We start from the raw sequence: 21,965 nt of genomic DNA, 5'->3' as shown, positions 1-21,965 counted from the left end.
AACAATAACAAAAAAGGAAAATTAAACCCAGAAAGCAAAAACCAATCAAGTCTGTTCCAACACTGAAGTCAATTTCCAAACCATATACAGAACCAAAAAGGAGAAAACACTCAGGTCTACAAATGGATAAGCAGTTCCAATACAATCCAAATCCCGACATTTTCCCACTCAGAAACGAATGCAGTGGAGCTTTTCCTGGGGAAAAAGGGGAAAAGCTCTCCAAATGAATTTTTTCAAGTGACATCTAGAAAGTGTGCCTCTTTCTGTCTCTTTCCCTGGCGCCTCATTGGAGGAAGGAGGGGGTTGTTTTTGTATTCTCCCCCACTGGAGCAAGACACAATCAGATGTTAGCTGGAGAAGAGAAACCACTTTTGACAACAGCAAATAAAAATAAAAGTGCCCTTCCTCCTCTGACAGGATGGGCACCCACCTCACACACCCCTCCCCACTCCAACCCCTCCTTCACCCCCCACCCCAGCACCACCCCCTCCTCACCCCGGAGCTCCACTGCGTATGTGGTTTGGTGCTACTGTTGCCCCGGAGTTAAAGTCAGAGCCAGAGGAAAGCAATGAAGCCCCCACAGACACACTTACCTTTCCTGCCCCCCACTTTTGAGTGCCTTCCCTGGAGCTGTGGAGGATGACACAAAGGGTAATAAAGGGGGGGGAGTGGAGGAGGAGGAGGCGAAGGAGGAGGAGAGCTGGGGAAGTGGCTGCTCCTGGGTGTAGTGAGATGTCTCCAGCCAGGGCCAAGCAGCAGCAGCAGTAGCAGCAGCAGCAGCAGCAGCAGCAGCAGCAGCAAAGGGTCTGTGTTGCTAAGAGGCTTTTGGTCTCTTTCTCTCCTGCTCTCACGGCCAAAGAGGAGGAGGGTGGAGGGGGCTCGGGAGGGAGGCTAGTGGAGGGGTGAGGGGGTAGGAGTCGTGGATGGGGGTTTTCGAAGAAGAAGAAACTCCTTCTTCTTCTTTCTCAGGCTCAATCCCCCTCTCAGGTCTCAGGGCTGGAGGGTGGGGGAAGGAACTCAGCCGCCTTCCCCCCACCCCCCTCAATTCAAGGTTGAAGTGGGGTAAAATTAGTGTCCTGTCCCTTTAAAAATAGAAATAAAAGGTGCCCCCCCTCTGCCACTGCCTCTCTCTTCATCATCAGCTGCTGCTGCTGCTGGGGTCTCTCTGCTGGGGGGGGAGGGGGGGTTCGGGTAGAAGAGACGGGAGGCACTCACTGCGCATGTCCCTCCCTGACGGGAGGCTGGTTGGTCGAAGGCAGAAGGAGGGGGAGGGGAGGAAATGATATGGTTTCCCAGAAGGCTCCGAGGCACTTGCGACCCGGAAGACATTGTAGCAGAGGGTAGAGGGGCGGGGGCGGGGAGTAGGAGGAAGTCGCTACTCTTTAACACCCCGTGCCCCCCTCCTCTCTCCCAAGGGAAAGCGGAGGAACGGAAGTGGGCGTGGACGGAGACGCAAGTAAGTCACGTGTTTGGGCGGGAGTGGGGCGGGGTGGGAGACGCGGTGCGTGCGCGGGGAATGCCGGGAGTAGTGGTGTACTGTTGGCAGTAGCAGGTGAAGCCGAGCCGACTCCGCGGTGAGTGCACCCTGAAGCGGTTCCCGTTGTCGCTAGATTCCTGCTCTGCCCTGGTAAGGGCAGACTTCTCTGTGAGAGGTAACACGGGGCAATCTAGCCTGAAAACGAAAGCCAGGGTCGCCAGTGGCGAAAGGCAAATCGAAAAGAATGAGGACTGAAGGTTGCGGAGACTGGGAATGCGGGAAGGGGCAGGCTTGTCTAGGCCAGGCAGGCCCCTCTGTCTCGTGGCCTCCCTGTGAGGCTGCTGACGAATTTCTGACGCCTGCAGGGATTCCTCACGAGAGCAGATCTCGGGCGGGGTGTTGACTACCCCCGGTGGTGGTGAGGAAATTTGATCCTGCTGCTAAAGAGAAATGGGATCTGTGGAGCTTCTGCAGAGGACTGTTGGCTGTTTCTTCAGCTCAGAGCAGGAGGAGAGAAAAGCTCCGTGTGTGAATTTTGACAACTTTGGGCATTAGATGCGTTTCTTGCATTGGGTATTGTGACCATCATTCCTTACTTCGCTGTGCTCCTTGGAATTCTGGAGTGGTTTTGGGGAGGAGGGAGCAAGCTGGGAAGTCTTGAATGGAATTTCCCTCCCGTATCTTGGCGTTGTTGCTGCAGCACAACGCTTCTGCTTGTTCTGAGAAAGGGATATGGATGATGTAGTCGTCGAGGTTGTTACGGTTTATAGAGAAGGGACATGAAATTTTCTTTTTCTCTAGTGTAGATGAGAGATTTTTAAATGGGCATTTTGTTTTAAGTTTCTTTGGTTACTAGTCTCAGATGGTTTCTCAATTAAATGCCACCTATTTTTGCTGGAAATGTTTCCCTCATAAGATAATAATTTAAACTATTAAAGAATTCAAGAATTTACATTAGTAAGCCTTTCTTTCTTTCCTTTTTTTTTTTTTTTTTAGTAAAATATCACCATTTCTTTTTCATACTCATTTCATACAATCTTAACTGAGCCATTGCTGTCTTTCAGTTATCTTCTTTGGTAAAAGTACTTTCAAAGATGATCACTCTTCATCGTTTTCTTCTAAGACCAGTAATCTAAAATTCCTCATTTTGTTGCATTGGTATTATTTACTTCTGTAATGAGTTCTTTAGGAGTACGCTGTCAATTAAAGTTACTACTTTTCTACATTTTACTTCTTATTTTTGGCAGTGGACCCTATTTATACACTATTGCCTTGTGCTTCTTTCTTGTGTGTAGTATGTGAAACAGAATTAAAAACTAGACTCTGTGCCTTAAAATTTTGTTCGTATTGCAACATTTACCACTTTATAAAAGAAAAAAAATTATAGCAAAGCAATATAAGTGCCTTCTTTAACAAATTTAAATTTTTTATGTTAAGATACTAAATATGCAAAAAATGCACAAATCATAGGTATGTAGTATAATGAATAATTACTAATTCAACACTTTGGTGATCACTACCAAAGTCAAGAACTAGAACATTCTTGGCATTGGAGACCAACTCCTGCCCCCATCCATTCCTGAATATTCTGCTCACCACTTCCAGAGGTTAACACTAACTGAATTTTTATTGTAATTATTTCCTATTTTTATTTCAAGTGTTTTTGTAACCACCGATGTTGGCATTCCTACACGAAGTAGATGAATTTTGCCTGTATTTTACCTATATGAAAAGATTATCCATTATGTATTACTTTCCTCTCGTGCATCAATGTTTAACTCTGTTAGTGGATTTAGCTGTAGTACATGTTTTTTTCATTTTTATATAGGAATGTCTGTAGTAAGTGGTGTGTAGTTAATTCTTTTATTAATAAACCACAATTTAATTAGTCTAAGTTTAATGGACATTTGGATTGTGTCTAGTTTTTAGCAATTATAAACAATCCTACTATGAATGTACTTATGCATGTATTTTTATGCACATAGCATTTATTTTTGCACAGTGTAGATTATGCCAAACTTTCCCAAAATAGATCAATTTATGCTCCTACCAACAGTATATGATACATAACTTTTTTCAACAGTGTCACCAGTAGTTGACATTTTTCATTTTTGCCACATGATGAATGTAGCTTATTATTGTTTTCATTTACAGTGCTCTGGTTATTAATGACTTTGAGCATTTTGTAAAAAATTTATTGGCTATTTCAGTTTCTTGTTTGTAATGTCGTTTCTTTACCACAATGTTTCTGTTCGGTTGTCTATGTTTTACTTAAAGATTTGACCAGTGTGGCAAATATTCTCTGTGTGCTTGGAACATTTCTTGCTTCCTGGATGATTTTCTCTTCATTTCATTTTTTTACTGGCTTACATGCTATTAGTATTATTTTAATTTTATTTGTAATTTTAACTCAAAGAAAGGGTTTCTATACCATAGCCTGCTTGTGGCTGGTCATGGACAACTTGAAATGTGGTTAGTGTTGCTGAGGAACTGAATTTTTAGTTTTATGTACTGTTAATTTAAATTTGGAAAACTGATACTTGACTTGGTTGTTGAAAAGCCTTTAAGTATGTTTGGAACAACTTGGATATGTAAATGTACTTTTCAATTGGAAACTAAAAATAAAGGTCAAATATTTCTGATGACAATTTAGCATCTGAATTGTCATGTTCTGTAAATGTCAAATTGCAGATTTCTGAAACTTAGTATGAAAACAATAGAATAATTTAGCTTTTTATTATGACTGCATGTTGAAATTATAATAAATTAATTTTACCTTTTTTAAATGTGGATACTAGAAAATTTTAAATTATGTTTATGCATGGTATTGTATTTCTCTTGGACAGTACTGTTCTTACCATCAACATTCAGTTACATATTCCTATATTTTTACCATTTTCAGACTTCATTAATTTTTGCATTTCTCAATTTTCTTTGAAAATCTTTTTCGTTTTGCTTTTAATACTGTTTAGAGTATCTTTAATACAGTTGTACTGAAGGCGAGTTATCTTAATTTTTTGCTTACCGTACAGTGTCTTGTTTCATCTTCAATCTTGAAGAATGTTTTGGGTCTTTTAAACTGTAGACTTTCGTTGTTTTTCAGAATCTTTTTTTTTTTTTTTTTTAAGATTTTATTTATTTGTTTGTCAGAGAGAGAGAGAGCAAGAGCGAGCACAGGCAGAGTGGCAGGCAGAGTCAGAGGGAGAAGCAGGCTCCCTGCGGAGCAAGGAGCCCGATGTGGGACTCGATCCCAGGACGCTGGGATCATGACCTGAGCCGAAGGCAGCTGCTTAACCAACTGAGCCACCCAGGCATCCCTGTTTTTCAGAATCTTGAAGATAACGTTCCACTGTGGGTTTTTGCTTTTTGAATTTATTTAGCTTCCATTAGTGATTTGAGAAGTCAGCTGCCAATCTAATACTTGCTGCTTTGAAAGAAATCTCTAAAAAAATGTTTTCTTTAGGTTTTCTGCTATTTCCTTATGATATTTTGGATAGAATTCTTTTTCCTGTTTTGGGTTGAGATGCTTGAATCGGTCTGATCAGTGTCTTTTTAAGAAGTAAATGACCCAATTTTTTACTGTTTCTAACTACTTGCTAAAAATTACAGTTGTGGCTTTTGTTGGCCCAGTATTGGTGATTTGTTGTTTTTAACTGATAATTTCAGTTTCTTAATTTTTTTTTAAGGGTCTCTTTCTGCTGGTTCATGATTTTTTCCTTGTATGACTATGTCTGAGTTGTTGGATATGAAAAATTACAGGATTATTTAAGTCTTAGGATAATGGTATCTTCTTTAGGAAGGCATGTTTTCTGGGAAAATTGATTTATGCATGCTACCAGTCCCAAGTCACTTAGTTCATGTTCGACTTCAGATTACTTGTTTTATACACACACACACATACACTCACACATGCACGCGTGCACTATTCAGCAGGGCTTCAAGTCATGAGTCATATGAGTTCTGTTTTCCATCTAGTTTCTCCCTGATCCTGATGATGTTGCTCTTAGGATCTCAACTTAATTTGAGTGATGATATATTTGCATCCCACTTTTGGTGGATCCTGTGCTTTGATTTTTTTTTTTTTCCTCGTAGCCCAGGAAAGCTACCAGCAGCGCAGCCCTTCTGTTTTCTCAGTCTGGGGGTCTGCCCATCCAGGGCTCTAACTAAACCCTGATATCATGACCTGAGCTGAAATCAAGAGTCAGACGCTTAATTGACTGAGTCATCCAGGTGCCCCCAAGTTAGTTAAAATTTAGAAAAGTTTCAAGTAGTTTTTGAGTTAATAGTTTAAACTATTATATGTAAAATGTAAAGGTTTAAATTGTAAAAGAACATGTTCTTGAAATATTAACTACTTCTACATGGCTTATTAAAAACAAGTTGAACTTCTCACAAGTTTATTTTATCTCAAGTTTAATTCTCCAGAGTATGGCCCACCGGAGATGTACCATGGTGGACAGAAATGGTTGGGCCTTTATCCCCACATCTTCCTAAGCCCCAGGAAGGTGTGATGTTGGACAGGGTGGCTGTTAAAGCCCCCATATCCCCATCTCTGGGGAAAACAGTTTTTTACTTTTTTTGTCTGATTTTTTTGGTATTTAACTCCATATTTCCAAGTAACACATGCTACCACTTAATTTTTCCATTTTAGGCACTATCTGTTGACTTCCTCTGTGGATGGTGTAAATTTAGGTTTTTCCCACAAATACCCTTGACCTCTCCCAGCATTCCAGTGATACCTTAATTTTTGGTAGATAACCATTTTATGTCTGTATAGTTTCTCAATATTTATGATTAATTCGACCCCCCAAACTCTGCATGTTATCAGCATCTCCTTTCCAGGTTCAGAAGTTTTTGTTGTTGTTGTTCAACTAGTTCAACCATCATTGAGAATTTCTCCTAGAACATTCTGATCTCCAGTTTAGGCTGGCTGCTTGATACGGCTGCCCCTCATGCAACCTGTCTCTAGCCTGTGATGTACCCTCTCTTACATCCCATGTAATTCTTTGCTTGTGTTAATTTTTGCATCTCTGAATTTTCTTTGGAGATCTTTTTTCTTTTGTTTGAGTACAGGCTTTTAGAATTTCTTTAACTTAGGTTATCATCATTAAAGGGTTAATAGTTATCTATTAAGATTAATAATTGATTTTGTTTGGTCACAGTCTCCAGTAGCTAAGTGGCAGATGTTTTGAGGTGTTCTGTACCTCTGAATGTCTTTAGGTTGCCCTAACTTAGTTTGAGTGTAGGATTCTAAGTTGGAAATGTTTTTCTTCAGAATTGCAAAGTAATCCTTAGTGTTTGATATAAAATTTGAAGCTGTATTTTCAACAATTTGCATTTCACTTTTTTATTCCCAGTGGAAGCTCCTGTACCCTTTTTGTTTGAAGCTTATATAAGGTTCTCTTTGTTGAAGCTAGTGTTCTGAAATGTCACGGTGATGTGAGGTGAGTTATGAGTCTATAGGCATCCACTTTGCTGTGCATTTATTTCATGGGTTCTTTTGTCTGGCAACTTGTATTTCTTAGTTCTGAGAAGGTTTCAGATACTTCTGCTCTGATTTCCTTGCCTGTGTTTTTGGCTCTGAAATTGCAATTAGACATTATATTCTTAGATGTATTTCTTCTCTCCCGTATTTGATCTTCTCCCAGTCCTTCACTTTACAATTTTTTGAATACTTATTTGATTTCTTTAAACATTCTGACTTTAATTTCTATTGTTTTGTTTTTAATTTCCAGTACTTTTTTTGATCTCTGCATTTTTTAAATGGCATCCTGATTATTTTTCTCTTTATGAATTTAATTAAAGTTACATTTTAAAGTTTATTTCTGCCTACTTTCTTATCTCCTAAGTTATCCTTTCTGTTAGGATGCTCTAAAGGCTTTCATCTTAGAGGCTTTCCTCAGCTATCTTGTGATCCTTGGTTGTGTGTTCAAATTTGTATAAAGAGCATTAAGAAGCTTTTTCATGCTTTTGAATTTGGCTGAGCCTTGCAAATGCTAATGGATCAACCTTTGGTAAGATTTCTCTGCAGCATATTTGGTGGGGGAATCCTGATACCCACTTTTTTGGTGTTATTTGGAAGCCTTTTCTCTTGGGCTAATAAGAGCCCAATGAGAAGAATTTTCCAGTCTCTTGCCTCTAAGTCAGTGGTTCTCAGCTTTGACAGAATGACCCCCAGGAGACATTTGGCAATGTCCAGAGACATATCTGATTGTTAAGGGTGAATTGCTATTGAAAATCAGTGGATAGAGACTGCAGGTGCTGTTGAGTATCCTACAATGCATGGGACAGCCACCTACAACAAAGAATTAGTTCAAAAATGTCATTAGTGCCTATCGTGAGAAACCCTGTTCATGGCATAAGCCTGAGAACCAGGTGAAAACAGCACAAGAATCACATTTGATATTGTTCTAAAAGATCTTTTATTTAGTGATAGAGTGAGCAAGCAGGGCCAGGGACTGGGGGAGGAGCAGAGGGAGAGGGAGCTGAAATCCAGAGTCAGCTGCTCAACCAGCTGAGCCACCCAGGCACCCCTGATTTTTTTTTTTTTTTTTTTAATGATACTCTGATCAGCTGTGCCTGGTTATTTCCCAATGTAAATTTCTTCTGTTACTGTATAGAACCTTGTCTTTTGAAGGAGAGAGATAGAGGTCTCCATTTAATTTTAACTGTCTTATCACTTCACGTTTTTGAAGGTGAATTCTAGCCCAAATTAAAATACTGGTTATTAAGTGTTCTTGTTGTTACGTGTTTATTCTGTTTCAATAGGATTGACCAATGAGTTGTTTTATGGGATGTTTAAGTTTGAAAGTGAAATGTAAGTTGAACGTTAAAAATAAAATGTAGATAAAACCTGGAATTTACAGTTCTTCCCCTTCTTCTATTTTAGTTTTATTCCTCCTTTTCACTCCAGATTCTTTCCTAGGTGCTTATCTTCAAAGAAGCATCTGTTTGGGACACCAAAGTTTTCCCTCATTTCTTTTTTCCCCTTAATATCACATTCTTCTCCCAGTGTCCCTTCTCATCTTCAGTAAAAACACAATAAAATTTTAGATATTTTACTGCTTCTTTGATTAATATGGCAATGAAATTACTATTAAGTTTTAACCAAAAGATTGAGGTCAGAGTTGGCAAGATTAAAGGTCCAAATGTGTTAGCTTTTCTTTTGGTGGACTTGTACATTTTCGCTTTCTCCCATATGCTTTCATCTTGACACTATTATAAAAATGTACATTTTTTTAATATAGATGTCCTAGAAATGTCACCTTACATTGTTTTCTCAAAATAATCACGTCTAGATTTATGTATGTCTTTGTTATTTTAAAATGGATGAAACCCAAAAATATTTTCTTTAAAAGCTGTGTTGCAACTAGTAGCCATAAGACCTCTGTTGTTTGAATCATATCCAGTGGGCGTGTTCTCATATATATTCTTACTTTCATATGTAAATATTCTATTCTTCTGATTTAAGAATAAAAAACAGATGAATTAGTTTTAAAATACTTTTAAAGTAGTTAATATTTCCTTTGACTCACATTATTGTTTAGCAAACATTCCCATAGGGTCATATTCTCCCAAGGCAGATGTTGCACATACATTGTATTTTACAGAGATTTTTTTACTTCATTTTATAGGTTGCCTGTTGTACTTACTTGAAAGTGACTGTTTTTTTTGTACTTACATTTCATTTTCGCAAATATTCCATAAGTTTGTGTTCCCACCTGGGTTTTTCACAAATTGTCATTAAAAAGAGTAGAGTTTGGGTCTGTATTTTCCCGTGTGTTTTGGGATTACCATATTTGACAGCAGGGAAAAGTGAAGGTTGTGACTTAGATCAATCCCTTCTTTCTTTCTTTTTTTCTTTTTGGATTTTTTAAAATTAATAGACTCATTTTTTTAGAGCAGTTTTAGGACTTACAGAAAAATTGATCGAGAGTACAGCAAATTCCCATATATTCCCACTGGCCTAGCTTTCCTGCTGTTAACCCAGTTTACCTTATTGTTAACATCTTGCTAGAGTGATGTGTTTTTTGCAGTTGATGAACCAGTATTAATATGTTATTATTAAGGAAAATTCAAAGTTCTTGGTATGTTTTAGATACCAGTCTTTTATCATATATGTATTTTGCAAATATTTTTTCTGTCTGTGGCTTGTCTTAACAGTGTCTTTCACAGTACAAAAGTTTTTTAATTTAAATAAAATTCTATCCACCAGTGTTTTCTTTCCTGGATTGTGCTTTTGATGTTGTATGTGAAAATTCATTGCCGGGGACGGTTGGGTGGCTCAGTCAGTTTAGAGTCTGATTCAGTCTTAGCTCAGGTCTTGATCTCCAGGCCATGAGTGCAAGCCCCACATTAAAGTCCAGTGTGGAGCCTACTAAAAAAGAAGAAAAAAAAAAAAACCAAAACCAAACAAACAAACAAAACACTGCCAAATGCAAAGTAACAGATTTTTTTACTATGTTCCTTTTTAGAAGTTATATGGTTTTACACTTAACTTATGGATTTATTATCCATTTAGTGTTAATTATTGTGAAATGTGTAAGTTCTTTGTCAACTCAGTTTTTTTCCCGCATGTGTTCACTTGTTCCAGTACCATTAGACTTTATTTGTTGAATTATCTTCTTTGTCAGAGATATTTATGTGAGTCTGTATCTGACTTTCTGTTATGTTCCATTTATTTATTTTTCTATCCTTCCACCATTGCCACCCTGTGCAGTTGACCCCTGAACAACCCAGGTTGCATCCCCCTGTGCGGTTCAAAATGATTGTATAACTTTTAATTCCCACCCCCAAACTTAACTACTAAGAGCCTACTGTTGACTGGAAGCTTTACATATACCATAAGCAGTTTGTAACATGTATTTGGTTTGTAGTATATAATATATGCTGTATTCTTAATCTAGAGAGAAGAAGGTGTTATTAAAAAAATCATAGGGAAGAAAAAGACACTTTCAGTACTGTACTGTATTTGTATATTTTAAAAAGCGTGTGTAAATGGACCCAAGTAGTTCAAACTCTTGTTCAAAGGTCAGTTGTATATATTAGCCTAGCTTTATAGTAAGTCTTGTATTGGGGTAGTTTCCAATCTCAGCCTTTGTTCTAGTGCAGTATTGTGTTGGCTTTTCAGTGCCTTTATCCCTTCCATGTAAACTTTAACATCAGTTTATTTATCCACAGAATAATTTGAGAATTTTGATTGGGATTTCATTGCCTCTATAGATCAAGATTGGAAGAACTGACATAATAACAATACTGAGTCTTCTTATGTATCTAAATGGAGTATCTGTGCATTTATTTAGGTCCTCTTTGTTTTTTTTAAATCAGTTTTATAGTTTTCCTTATGTAGAACCTGTATGTTGTTAGATTTATATCTATATTGTGGGATTTTTCTTTTTTGGTACTAATATAAATGGTACTGTGTTTTTAATTTCAAATTCCAGTTCATTATTAGTGTATAGAAAAGCAGTCGAGGGACGCCTGAGTGGCTCAGTGGGTTAAGCTGCTGCCTTCAGCTCAGGTCATGATTCCAGGGTCCTGGGATCGAGTCCCACATCGGGCTCTCTGCTCAGCAGGGGGCCTGCTTCCCTTCCTTTCTCTCTGCCTGCCTCTCTGCCTCCTTGTGATCTCTGCCTGTCAAATAAATAAATAAAATCTTAAAAAAAAAAAAAGGAAAGCAGTCGAGACTAGTATATTAACTTTGTATCTTGAACTTTGCTTCAGTAGTTTGTGTGTATACATTTTTTTGGATTTTCTACATACATGATCTGTCATCTGCGAACAGTGTTTTTTGTTTTTTTTTTCTCTGTCTGTATACTTTTTATTTCCTTTTCTTGTCTTACTGCATTAGCTATGGGTTCAAGTAACATTTTGCACCAGTGGTGATCCTTGTTCTTGATCCGAGTGGGAAAGCAGGCAGTTTCTCAATATGAAAAGTGTTAGCTAGATTTATTTTTGTATTTATTCATTTTTTAGATTTTTTTTTCCCCATTGAAAAAGTTTCCTTCTATTCCTAATCATTCTTTTTTTGGCTTCCGTTTGATTTAGTTTTTGTTTGTTTATTTGTTTGTTTTTTGAGAGAAAGAGACAGAGTATGTAAGTGTGCTGCGGTGAAGGGCAGAGGAAGAGGGTGAGAGAGAACCTTTAGCAGGCTTTGCCTCTGGATGCTGGGCTCAATCTTATAGCGCTGAGATCATGACCTGAGCTGAAATCAAGAGTTGGGCACTTAACTGACTGAACCATCCAGGTTCCCCAATTCCTAGTGTATTTTCCAATGGGTGTTGGATTTTGTGAAATGTTTTTTCTGCATCTCTTGATAAAATATTTTTTTATCCTGTGGATGTTGTGGATTACATCGTTTGCTTTAGGAATGATGAATGAGCCTTGCATACCTGGAATAAATCCCACTTATTTTTTGAGTGTATAACTATTTTTATACATCGTGTGATTGAATTTGTTAATTTGTTGAGAATTCTTGCATCTGTATTTATGGAAGATAATGGAATATAGTTTTCCTTTCTTGTAATGTTGTTGTCTGGTTTTCTTATTAGGGAATAATGCTTACCTCATACAATGAGTTAGAATGTGTTCCTTCACCTTTATTTCCTGGAAGAGATTTGATATCATTTGTAAAGAATTGGTATTTCTTCCTTAAATGTTTGGTAGAGTTTACCAGTGGACCTTTCTTGGCATGTTGAGTTCTGTTTTGGAAGGTTATTTATTGATTCACCTTCTTTAATACATATAAATCTATTCAATTACTTATTTTTTCTTGTATATATTCTATTAGGTTGTGTCTTTCAAAGAATTGGGTCCATTTCATCGAGGTAACAAATTTGTGGGCATAGTTCATAATTTTCTCTTATCATCATCTTAAGGTTTATAGGGTCAGTACTGATGGTCTTGCTCTCATTTCTGATACTAATCATTTGTCTTAATTTTTAAGATCTTTTGTTCTTTGCCTGGCAAGATGTTAATAATTTTAAATTTAAACTGAGCCAGTTATTTTGTTAATTTTCCTAATTGATTTCTGATCTAATCTGTATTATTTCTTTTGCATAGTTTGGTTTGAATTTGCTTTTCTTATTTTAGTTTCCTGAGGTAGAAACTTAGATTATTCATATTTTAGGTCTTTTTTTTTTTTTTCCTGTTCTGATAATGTGTATTTAGTGCTGTAAGTTTTCCTCTAAGTACTGCTTTTGCTGTATCTCTTATATTTATTTGGTTGAGTTCTGTGTGCATTTTCATTTCCTTCCCAATTTTTATTTTTCTTGATTTTTTATTCCTTGGCCCATGTGTTTTTTAGAAATGTCTTGTTTAATTTCTTATGATATTTTATTGGTCTCTATTATTTGTTTTTAGTATAATTTCATCATAATGTTAGAGCATACTTTATATAATTTCTGTTCTTTCAAATGTGAGGTGTATTATATGGTTCAGAATGTGGTCTTCATTGGTGAACGTGCATATGAGTTTGAGAGGAATGTGTATTTTGTTCTTGCTGAATGCAATATTTTATAAATATCAATTAAATTCATTTGATTGATGGTCATGTTCAATTCAGGTATGTCTTTCCTGATTTTCTATCAGTTACCAATAGTATTGAGGTCTCCAAATGTAAGAGTAATTCATTAGTTTCTTCTTACATTTCTATCACTTTTTTACTATGTGTATTTTGACCCTCTGTTAGGCATGTACACAAGGATTATTATATCTTATTGGAGAATTAACTTTTATCCTTTACCCTTTATTCCTAATATGTCTGCCTCCTTCTTCTGTACTTTCATCTGTTTCATTATATTTAAAGTAGGTCTCTTGGAGACCACATATTATTGGGTCTTGTTTTTATACCCATTCTGACAGTCTCTTTTTCATTTGTTGTATTTACTTCAACAACTGATATTTAACTGATATAGTTGGATTAATAGCTACCAGATTTATTGCTGTTTTCCCTTTGTTGCCTTGTTCTTTGTTTCTTTTTTTTTTTTTTTTTTTTTTTTTTTTTCCTCCACTCTTCCTGCCTTCTCTTATTTTGAGCATTTTACATTATTCAGGGCTTTTCCCTGTCTCTCTCAGGATATATTATACTTTAAAAAAAATTTCTCTCAGTGGTCTTGGTACAATTTATATGTACATATGTGAGCAATCCAAACCCATTTTCAAAAAACAATACACCATTTAATGGTTAGTGCAAGTATCATGTAACAGGGTATTTGTAATTTCGTACTCCAGTTCCTTATGATATTTTTGCTATAATCATGTGTATATTGTTAAGCATACAGTATAGCAGCATACTTTATTTCTCTTTTAATGTTTATGATTTTTGATTCTTTCTTAGAAGTTTCCATCTTTGCTTAAAATGCCCATCTGTAATTGCAGGTTACCTGCTTTTTCCATTAGAGCCCTTAACATACTAGTCACAGTTGTTCTATACTCCCTGTCTGTTAATTTCAAAAATCTTCGCTACATCAAAATTTTTGTCACAGAATTTCAAAATTCTGTCTCTTTAAGCTGTATCTTTTTTTTCTTTTAGTATGCCTTGTAATATTATGTTAAGCAGAATTGTACTGTATAGAAAGAACTGAGGTAAATAAGTCTTTAGTGTTGAGGTTTTTGTATTTATTCAGCTTAAAGGTAGGCTGTGTTTATTGTTTGCTGTACCCATAGGTGTTAGAAACTGAAATTTGCTCTTGTGTTTTTGCTTTTGTCTACATCATTTTCTTTGGAATTCCCAGAGATTTCATAAATAGGCTCTGAGCATTCTTCTGTCACTTGTAAATCCCTGCTTTCGATACGGGAGCCCTTTTAATATGGTAGTAAGATGTTAGGGGAGGGGAAGCATTATATATTCCTATAATTAGATTTCAGATTTTGTTCTGTGTGAGAGTCTTTGCCCTTGGGCTATGACCTTTACAGGTACCCCCCCCCCCCCCCCCCCCCCCCCGCTGCATAAATACACACAGGTTATCCCCTTTAGGTGAGTCAGGTAGGCAAGAAGAGGCTTGACTTGGGTATTTCTCTTCCCCAGGTCAATTAGGGTCTGGTGAAATAGCTTGCTTTGTGGGCAAGCCTTTTAGGGATAGAATGTTCTAGATGTATTTCAGTATGCCTGTTTTTTTTCTCTTATCCCTGTTAAAACAGGAGGAAATATTTTTCTAATCCTCTCTGCAAATCTAATAGGGTTCCTGGAGGTAAAACTCAGAAAAATTTGGAGTCTTCCCTAAGACTGGGCCCTCCTGGAGTTTTTAACTGTTAAACTTAATCAACATTGAGTCTCCAGCAATTTGTCCATTGCGTTTTAAGTTTTCATACTTTGGAATTGCTTCCAGTGCAGTATCTGTTCCTGGGCTTCTGCTCCAGTAAGCTGTGATTCTGTATGCCTGTGTATATTTAATATTGGAAGAAACAGTTGTGCCCTATGACCTCATTCTTACAGATCTTAGAGTTGTTTTTTCAGTTTATTCAGGTTTTCTTTTGCTGTGAGGACAGGAGTGTCAACCTTCAAGCTCCTTAAATGCTGGACAGAAAGCATTGGTCTTTTTTGAACAAACAATTGTGGGGGTGCTTATGTTTGTTTATTTTAAAACCAAATCAGTCAAGATTATAGTTGAAGAGTAATTGTCTTTCATTATGTGTGTATCATAGCGTAGTCAACTTCCTACCCCTGGATATTTAATTTTCCTTTTTATAATCAGATATATTAAACATTTTTATAGCTAGGTATTTGTGTATGTCTGTTACTGTTTCTTTTTTAAGATTTCATTTGACAGAGAACACAAGTAGGCAGAGAGGCAGGCAGAGAGAGAGAGAGAGAAGGAAGGGAAGCAGGCTCCCCGCTGAGTACAGAGCCCTATATGGGGCTTGATCCCAGGACCCCGAGACCATGACCTGAGCCGAAGGCAGAGGCTTAACCCACTGAGCCACTCAGGCACCCCTCTGTAACTGTTTCTTTTGAGTACATTTCTGGAAGTGGAATTGGAAGATTGAAGTCTGTATAAAATTGAATCTTCTAATAATATGTGTTTGTACTTCCATTCTGTGTTGCTTGCATTATCCACACCCTCACCAATACAGACTATTGTCTTAACTCAAGAGCAGACATTTTAATATATATGCCAAAAATTATATCATTTAATCTTTTAAAATTTAGTTTTAATGAGAAAGAACTGCATTTTATTTTTTATTCACTTTTTTAAGATTTTATTTATTTGAAAGAGAATGGAAGTAGGAGAGAACTATGAGAGGGGAGAAGGTCAGAGGGAGAAGTAGGCTCTGCTGAGCAGGGAGCCCAATGCGGTACTCGATTCTGGGACTCTGGGATCATGACCTAAGTCGAAGGCAGTGGCTTAATGAACTGCGCCACCCAGGCACCCCAAGAACTACATTTTAAAGATGAAATTTACTTTGTTCACTTCCTAAGGTTTTTTTGTTATTGTTCAAGTATAGTTAACATACAGTTACTAATTTAAGGTATATAACATGATTCAATACTGTACCTTATTGCCCATCAAAATAAGTGTAAGCTTTATCTCCTTTACCTATTATAACCATCTCCCAACCCACCTACTCTCTGGCAACCAACAGTTTGTTCTCTGTACTTAAGAGTTTGATTTTTTGTCTCTTTTTTTTTTTCTTTGTTTTGTTTCCTAAATTCCACCTATGAGTGAGGTCTTATGGTATTTGTTTTTCTGGTTGACTTACTCACTTAGTGTTATATCTTACAGGTTCATTCACATTGTTGCAGATGACAAGATCTCACTTTTTCTTCATGGCTGAGTGATGTTCCATTATATTAAGTATATTATATTCCAATATATATGTCCACCACATCATCTTTATCCATTCATCTGTGGATGGACAGTTGGCTTGCTTCCATATCTTAGCTGTTGTAAATAATGCTGCAATAAATATAGGAGTATATATATCTTTTTTAAATTAGATTTTTTATATTTTTTGAGTTATTACCTAAGTCATTTGGTAATTGTATTTTTAATATTTGGTGCAATTACTAAGTTATTTGGTAATTGTATTTTTAATATTTGAAGAACTTCCATACTGTTTCCACAGTAGCTACACCTATTTGCATTCTCACCAGCAGTGCATGAGGGTCTTTTTTCTCCACATGTTTTCCAGTACTTGTTGTCTTATATTTCAGATTTAAGCCATTTGACAGGTGTAAAGTGAGAGGTTATTGTGGTTTTAATTTGCATTTCCCTGATGATTAGTGGTACTGAGCATCTTCTCATATGTTTATGACCATTTGTATGTCTTTGGAAAAATGACTACTCAGGTCCTCTGCCTACTTTTTAATTGGGTTATGTTTTTTTGGTTTGAGTTGTGTATGTTCTTTATATATTTTGTGTGTGTGTATGTATATAAATCTTTTATTAGATATATCATTTGTAAATATCTTCTCCCATTCATTTATTTATTTATTTGCTGTGCAGAAGCTTTTTATTTTGGTTTAGTTCCACTAGTTCAATTTTGCTTTTGTTTCCCTTGCCAGAGGAGACCTATCTAGAAAAATGTTTCTACGGCCAATGTTAAAGAAATTACTGCCTGTGTTTCCTCCTAGGAAGTTTATGGTTTCATGTCTCCCATTTAGATCTTTAATCCATTTTGATCTTACTTTTGTACCTGTTGTAAAAAAGTGGTCCAGTTTCATTCTTTTGCATGTAGCTGTCCTGTTTTCCCAGAACCATTTGTTGAAGAGATTGTCTTTTTCTTATTCTGTATTCTTACCTCCTTTGTCATATATTAATTCACTCTAAAAGTGTGGGTTTAGACTTTCTATTCTTTGTTGATCTTTTATCTGTGTTTGTGCCAGTACTATACTCTATGGATTACTACAGCTTTGTAGTATACCTTGAAATCTGGGATTGTAATGTCTTCAGCTTTGTTCTTTCTCAAGATTGATATGACTATTCAGGATTTTTTGTGATTCCATACAAATTTTAGTATTATTTGTTCTAGTTTTCTGAACAGTGCTGTTGGTATTTTGATAGGGATTTTCATTCAGTCTGTAGAGTATTTTGGGTTAGTATGCACACTTTAACAATATTAGTTCTTCCAGTCTGTGAGCATGGACTATCTTTTAATTTGTGTTGTCTTCAATTTCTTTTATCAGTGTATTATGGTTTCAGCATAACACACTTAATCTTAACTTTATTCCCAGGTATTTTATTAATCCTGGTGTAATTGTAAATAGGATTGTTCTCCTAATTTCTCTTTCTACTACTTCATTGTTGGGTATAGAAATGCAACACATTTTTAAATGTTGATTTTGTATTTTCAGACTTGACTGGATTCATTTATCAGTTCTAGTAGTTTGGTGGAGTCTTTAGGGTTTTCTATATATAATATTTCATATGTAAATAGTGAAAATTTTATTTCTTCTTTACCAATTTGGATACCTTTTCTTTATTTTCCTCATCTGAGTACTGTGACTAGGACTTCCAGTACTATGTTGAATAAGATTGGTGAGAATGGACATTTTTGTCTTGTTCCTGACCTTAAAGGGAGGGCTCTCGGGTTTTCCCCATTGAGTATGTTAGGTATGGGTTTTTCATATATGACCTTTATTATATTGAGATTTGTTTCATCAGAACCTATTTAGTTGAGAGTTTTTGTTATGACTGGAGGTGGTACTTTGTTAAGTGCTCTTTCTGCATCTATTGAGATGATCATATGGTTTATTTCTTTCTCTTGTTAATGTGAAATATTATATTGATTGACTTGCAAATACTGAACCACCCTTGCATCCCTGAAATAAATCCCACCTGGTCATGGTGATTTTTTTTAAATGTATTGTTGTATTTCTTTTTGCTATTATTTTGTTGAGGCTTTTTGTTCCTGTGTTCATCAGAGATATCAGTTTGTAGTTTTCTTTTTTTGTGATATCTTTATTTGGTTACTCTCTTCTATTTTTTGAAATAGTTTGAGAAAAATATTAACTCTTTTTTAAGTGTTTGATAGGATTCACCTCTGAAGTGGTCTCTTGGACTTTTTTTTTTTAAAGAATTTATTTATTTACTTTAGAGAGAGAACACATGCATGCGACCAGGAGGAGGGGCAGAGGAAGAGGGAGGGAAAGAATCCTAAGCAAACTGTGTCCTGAATAGGGAGTCCAACACAGGGCTCCATGTCATGACCTGAGCCAAAACCAAGAGTTGGGTGCCCAACTGACAGAGCCATCCTGGCATCCCTGGTCTTGGACTTTGGTTTGTTGGGAGTTTATCGGTTACTAATTCAATTTCATTGCCAGTAATCGATCTGTTCGGATTGTCTTTCTTCCTGATTCAGTTTTGGTAGATTGTATGTTTCTAAGAATTTATCTATTTCTTTTAAGTAGTCCAATTTGTTGGCATATGATTTTTCCCAATGTCATAATTCTTTGGACATCTGTGATGTCAGTTGTTATTTCTCCTTCATTTCTGATTTTTGAGTCCTCTCATTTTTTTGATGAGTTTGGCTAAAGATTTGTTGATACTGTTGATCTTTTCAGAGAACACATCCTGGTTTCCTTGATCTGGCCTTCTTGTACTGACTTTGGGCTTTGTTCATTCTTTAGCTCCTTTAGGTGTAAGATTAGATTGTTCAAGATTTTTCTTGGTTCGTGAGATAAGGCTGTATTGCTATAAACTTCACTCTTTAAATAGTTTTTGCTGCATCCCTAAGGTATAGATGTTGTGTTTTCAGTTTCATTTGTCTCCATGTATTTTTTTCTCTTTGATTTCTTGGTTTACCCATGTTATTATATTATGTAATATTATTATTATATATAATAATAACAATAATATATTATTATTATATTATATATGATTACATAATATATATTATGCAATTATATTATAGTTATAATTACATTATTATATAATTATGATTATAGTAATTATTATGTTATAATTATTATGTAATATTTATATTATAATTATTAATATACTCAGAAATAATTACATAATAAAAAAATAAAAATAGAAATATATTATACCCAGAAATATATTACTATATTACATATACCCAGAAGCATGTTATTTTGCCTCCATGTATTTGTGTTCTCAAGATTTTTTCTTCTGATTGATTTCTTTTTTATATTATTGTGGTTGGAAAAGATGCATGATATGATTTTAATTTTTGAATTGAGACTTGTTTTGTAGCCTAACATATGATCTGTGCTGGAAGAAAAGTCTCTGTGCACTTGAAAATAATGTATATTCTGCTGGTTTTGATTGGAATGTTCTGTATATATCTGTTAAGTGCATCTAGTCCTAGTCCTATTAATTTCTTTTTCATGTGTGTTATTAATTCCTTTATGTATTTAGATCTTCCCATGTTGGGTGCACAAATATTTACAGCTATTATATCTTCTTTTTGGATTGTTCCTTTTTTTTTTTAATTTTTAAATTTTTTAATAAACATATAATGTACTTTAATCCCCAGGGGTACAGGTCTGTGAATCTCCAGGTTTACACAATTCACAGCACTCATCATAGCACATACCCTCCCCAATGTTCATATCCCCTCCACGCTCTCCTGTCCCCCTGCCCGCAGCAGCCCTCAGTCTTGTTTTTTGAGATTGAGTCTTTTATGGTTTGTCTCCCTCCTGATCCCATCTTGTTTCATTTTTTTCTTTTCCTACCCCCCCAGCCCCCCACATTACATCTCCACTTCCTCATATCAGGGAGATCATATGATAGTTGTCTTTCTTTGATTGACTTATTTCGCTAAGCATGAATACCCTCTAGTTCCATCCACGTCATCGCAAATGGCAAGATTTCATTTCTTTTGATGGCTGCATAGTATTCCATTGTATATATATACCACATCTTCTTTATCCATTCATCTGTTAATGCAAATCTAGGTTCTTTCCATAGTTTGGCTATTGTGGACATTGCTGCTATAAACATTCGGGTGCACGTGCCCCTTTAGAGCACCACGTTTGTAAGTTTAGGATATATACCCAGTAGTGCAATTGCTGGGTCATAGGGTAGCTCTATTTTCAGTTTTTTGAGGAACCTCCACACTGTTTATCGGAGTGGTTGCACCAGCTTGCATTCCCACCAATAGTGTGGGAGAGTTCCCCTCTTTCTGCATCCTCACCAGCATCTGTCATTTCTTGACTTGTTAATTTTACCCATTCTGACTGGTGTGAGCTGGTATCTCATTGGTTTTGATTTGTATTTCCCTGATGCCAAGTGATATGGAGCATTTTTTGGTATGTCTGTCGGCCATCGGGATGTCTTCTTTGCAGAAATGTCTATTCATGTCCTCTGCCCATTTCTTGATTGGATTATTTGTTCTTTGGGTGTTGAGTTTGCTAAGCTCTATAGATTTTGGATACTAGCCCTTTATCTGATATGTCGTTTGCAAATATCTTCTCCCATTCTGTCAGTTGTCTTTTGGTTTTGTTGACTGTTAACTTTGCTGTGCAAAAGCTTTTGATCTGGAAGAAATCCCAATAGTTCATTTTGTCCTTGCTTCTGTTGCCTTTGGCGATGTTCCTAGGAAGAAGTTGCTGTGGTTGGGGTTGAAGAGGTTGCTGCCTATTTTCTCCTCAAGGATTTTGATGGATTCCTTTCTCACATTGAGGTCCTTCGTCCATTTTGAGTCTATTTTCATGTGTGGTGTAAGGAAATGGTCCGATTTCATTTTTCTACATGTCGCTGTCCAGTTTTGCCAACACCATTTATTGAAGAGGCTGTCTTTTTTCCACTGGACATTCTTTCCTGCTTTGTAGAAGATTAGTTGACCATAGAGTTGAGAGTCTATTTCTGGGCTCTTTATTCTGCTCCATTGATCTATGTGTCTGTTTTTGTGCCATTACCATACTGTCTTGATGTTGACAGCTTTGTAATGGAGCTTGGAGTCTGAAATTGTGATGCCACCAACTTTGACTTTCTTTTTTAATATTCCTTTGGCTATTTGAGGTCTTTTCTGGTTCCATATAAATTTTAGGATTATTTGTTCTATTTCTTTGAAAAAAATGGTTGGGAGTGGCTTAGTGGGTTAAGCCGCTGCCTTCGGCTCGGGTCATGATCTCAGGGTCCTGGGATCGCGTCCCGCATGGGGCCCTCTGCTCAGCAGGGAGCCTGCTTCTTCTTCTCTCTCTCTGCCTGCCTCTATGCCTACTTCTGATCTCTCTCTGTCAAATAAATAAATAAAATCTTTAAAAAAAAAAAAGATAGGGATTGCATTAAATGTGTAGATTGCTTTAGGTAACATAGACATTCTCACAATATTTGTTCTTCCAGTCCATGAGCATGGAAAATTTTTCCATTTCTTTGTGTCTTCCTCAATTTCTTTCATGAGTACTTTATAGTTTTCTGAGTATAGATTCTGTGCCTCTTTGGTTAGGTTTATTCCTAGGTATCTTATGGTTTGGGGTGCAATTGTAAATGGGATTGACTCCTTAATTTCTCTTTTTTCTGTCTTGTTATTAGTGTAAAGAAATGCGACTGATTTCTGTGCATTGACTTTATATCCTGACACT

The 21,965-nt window shown here is 36.3% G+C and overlaps 1 protein-coding gene and 1 long non-coding RNA gene across 14 annotated transcripts in view; one reads left to right on the top strand and one right to left on the bottom strand.

Moving 5' to 3' along the window:
• LOC106006347 overlaps nucleotides 1-714 on the bottom strand; it is a 213,604-nt gene extending 212,890 nt beyond the window's left edge. The window contains exon 1 of the long non-coding RNA XR_001180329.2: nucleotides 594-714. This is a non-coding gene — a long non-coding RNA (uncharacterized LOC106006347). The remainder of the gene's footprint in view (nucleotides 1-593) is intronic.
• ORC4 (origin recognition complex subunit 4) overlaps nucleotides 685-21,965 on the top strand; it is an 85,575-nt gene continuing 64,294 nt past the window's right edge. For 5 of the 13 annotated variants that reach the window (XM_045066553.1, XM_004757869.3, XM_013059052.2 and 2 more), the window contains exon 1: nucleotides 1,518-1,652. The gene's annotated coding sequence lies outside the window, so the exon portion shown is untranslated. Of the gene's footprint in view, nucleotides 805-1,415; nucleotides 1,457-1,493; nucleotides 1,653-21,965 lie in introns of those variants that run through there. The other 8 variants (XM_045066552.1, XM_045066548.1, XM_013059055.2 and 5 more) reach the window with 5 other exon arrangements.

Source organism: Mustela putorius, unplaced genomic scaffold, assembly GCF_011764305.1.
Source record: "Mustela putorius furo isolate JIRA1106 unplaced genomic scaffold, ASM1176430v1.1 tig00003867_pilon_pilon_pilon, whole genome shotgun sequence".
NCBI classification, from domain to species: domain Eukaryota; kingdom Metazoa; phylum Chordata; class Mammalia; order Carnivora; family Mustelidae; genus Mustela; species Mustela putorius.
This window is presented reverse-complemented; position numbering and strand designations above follow the sequence as displayed.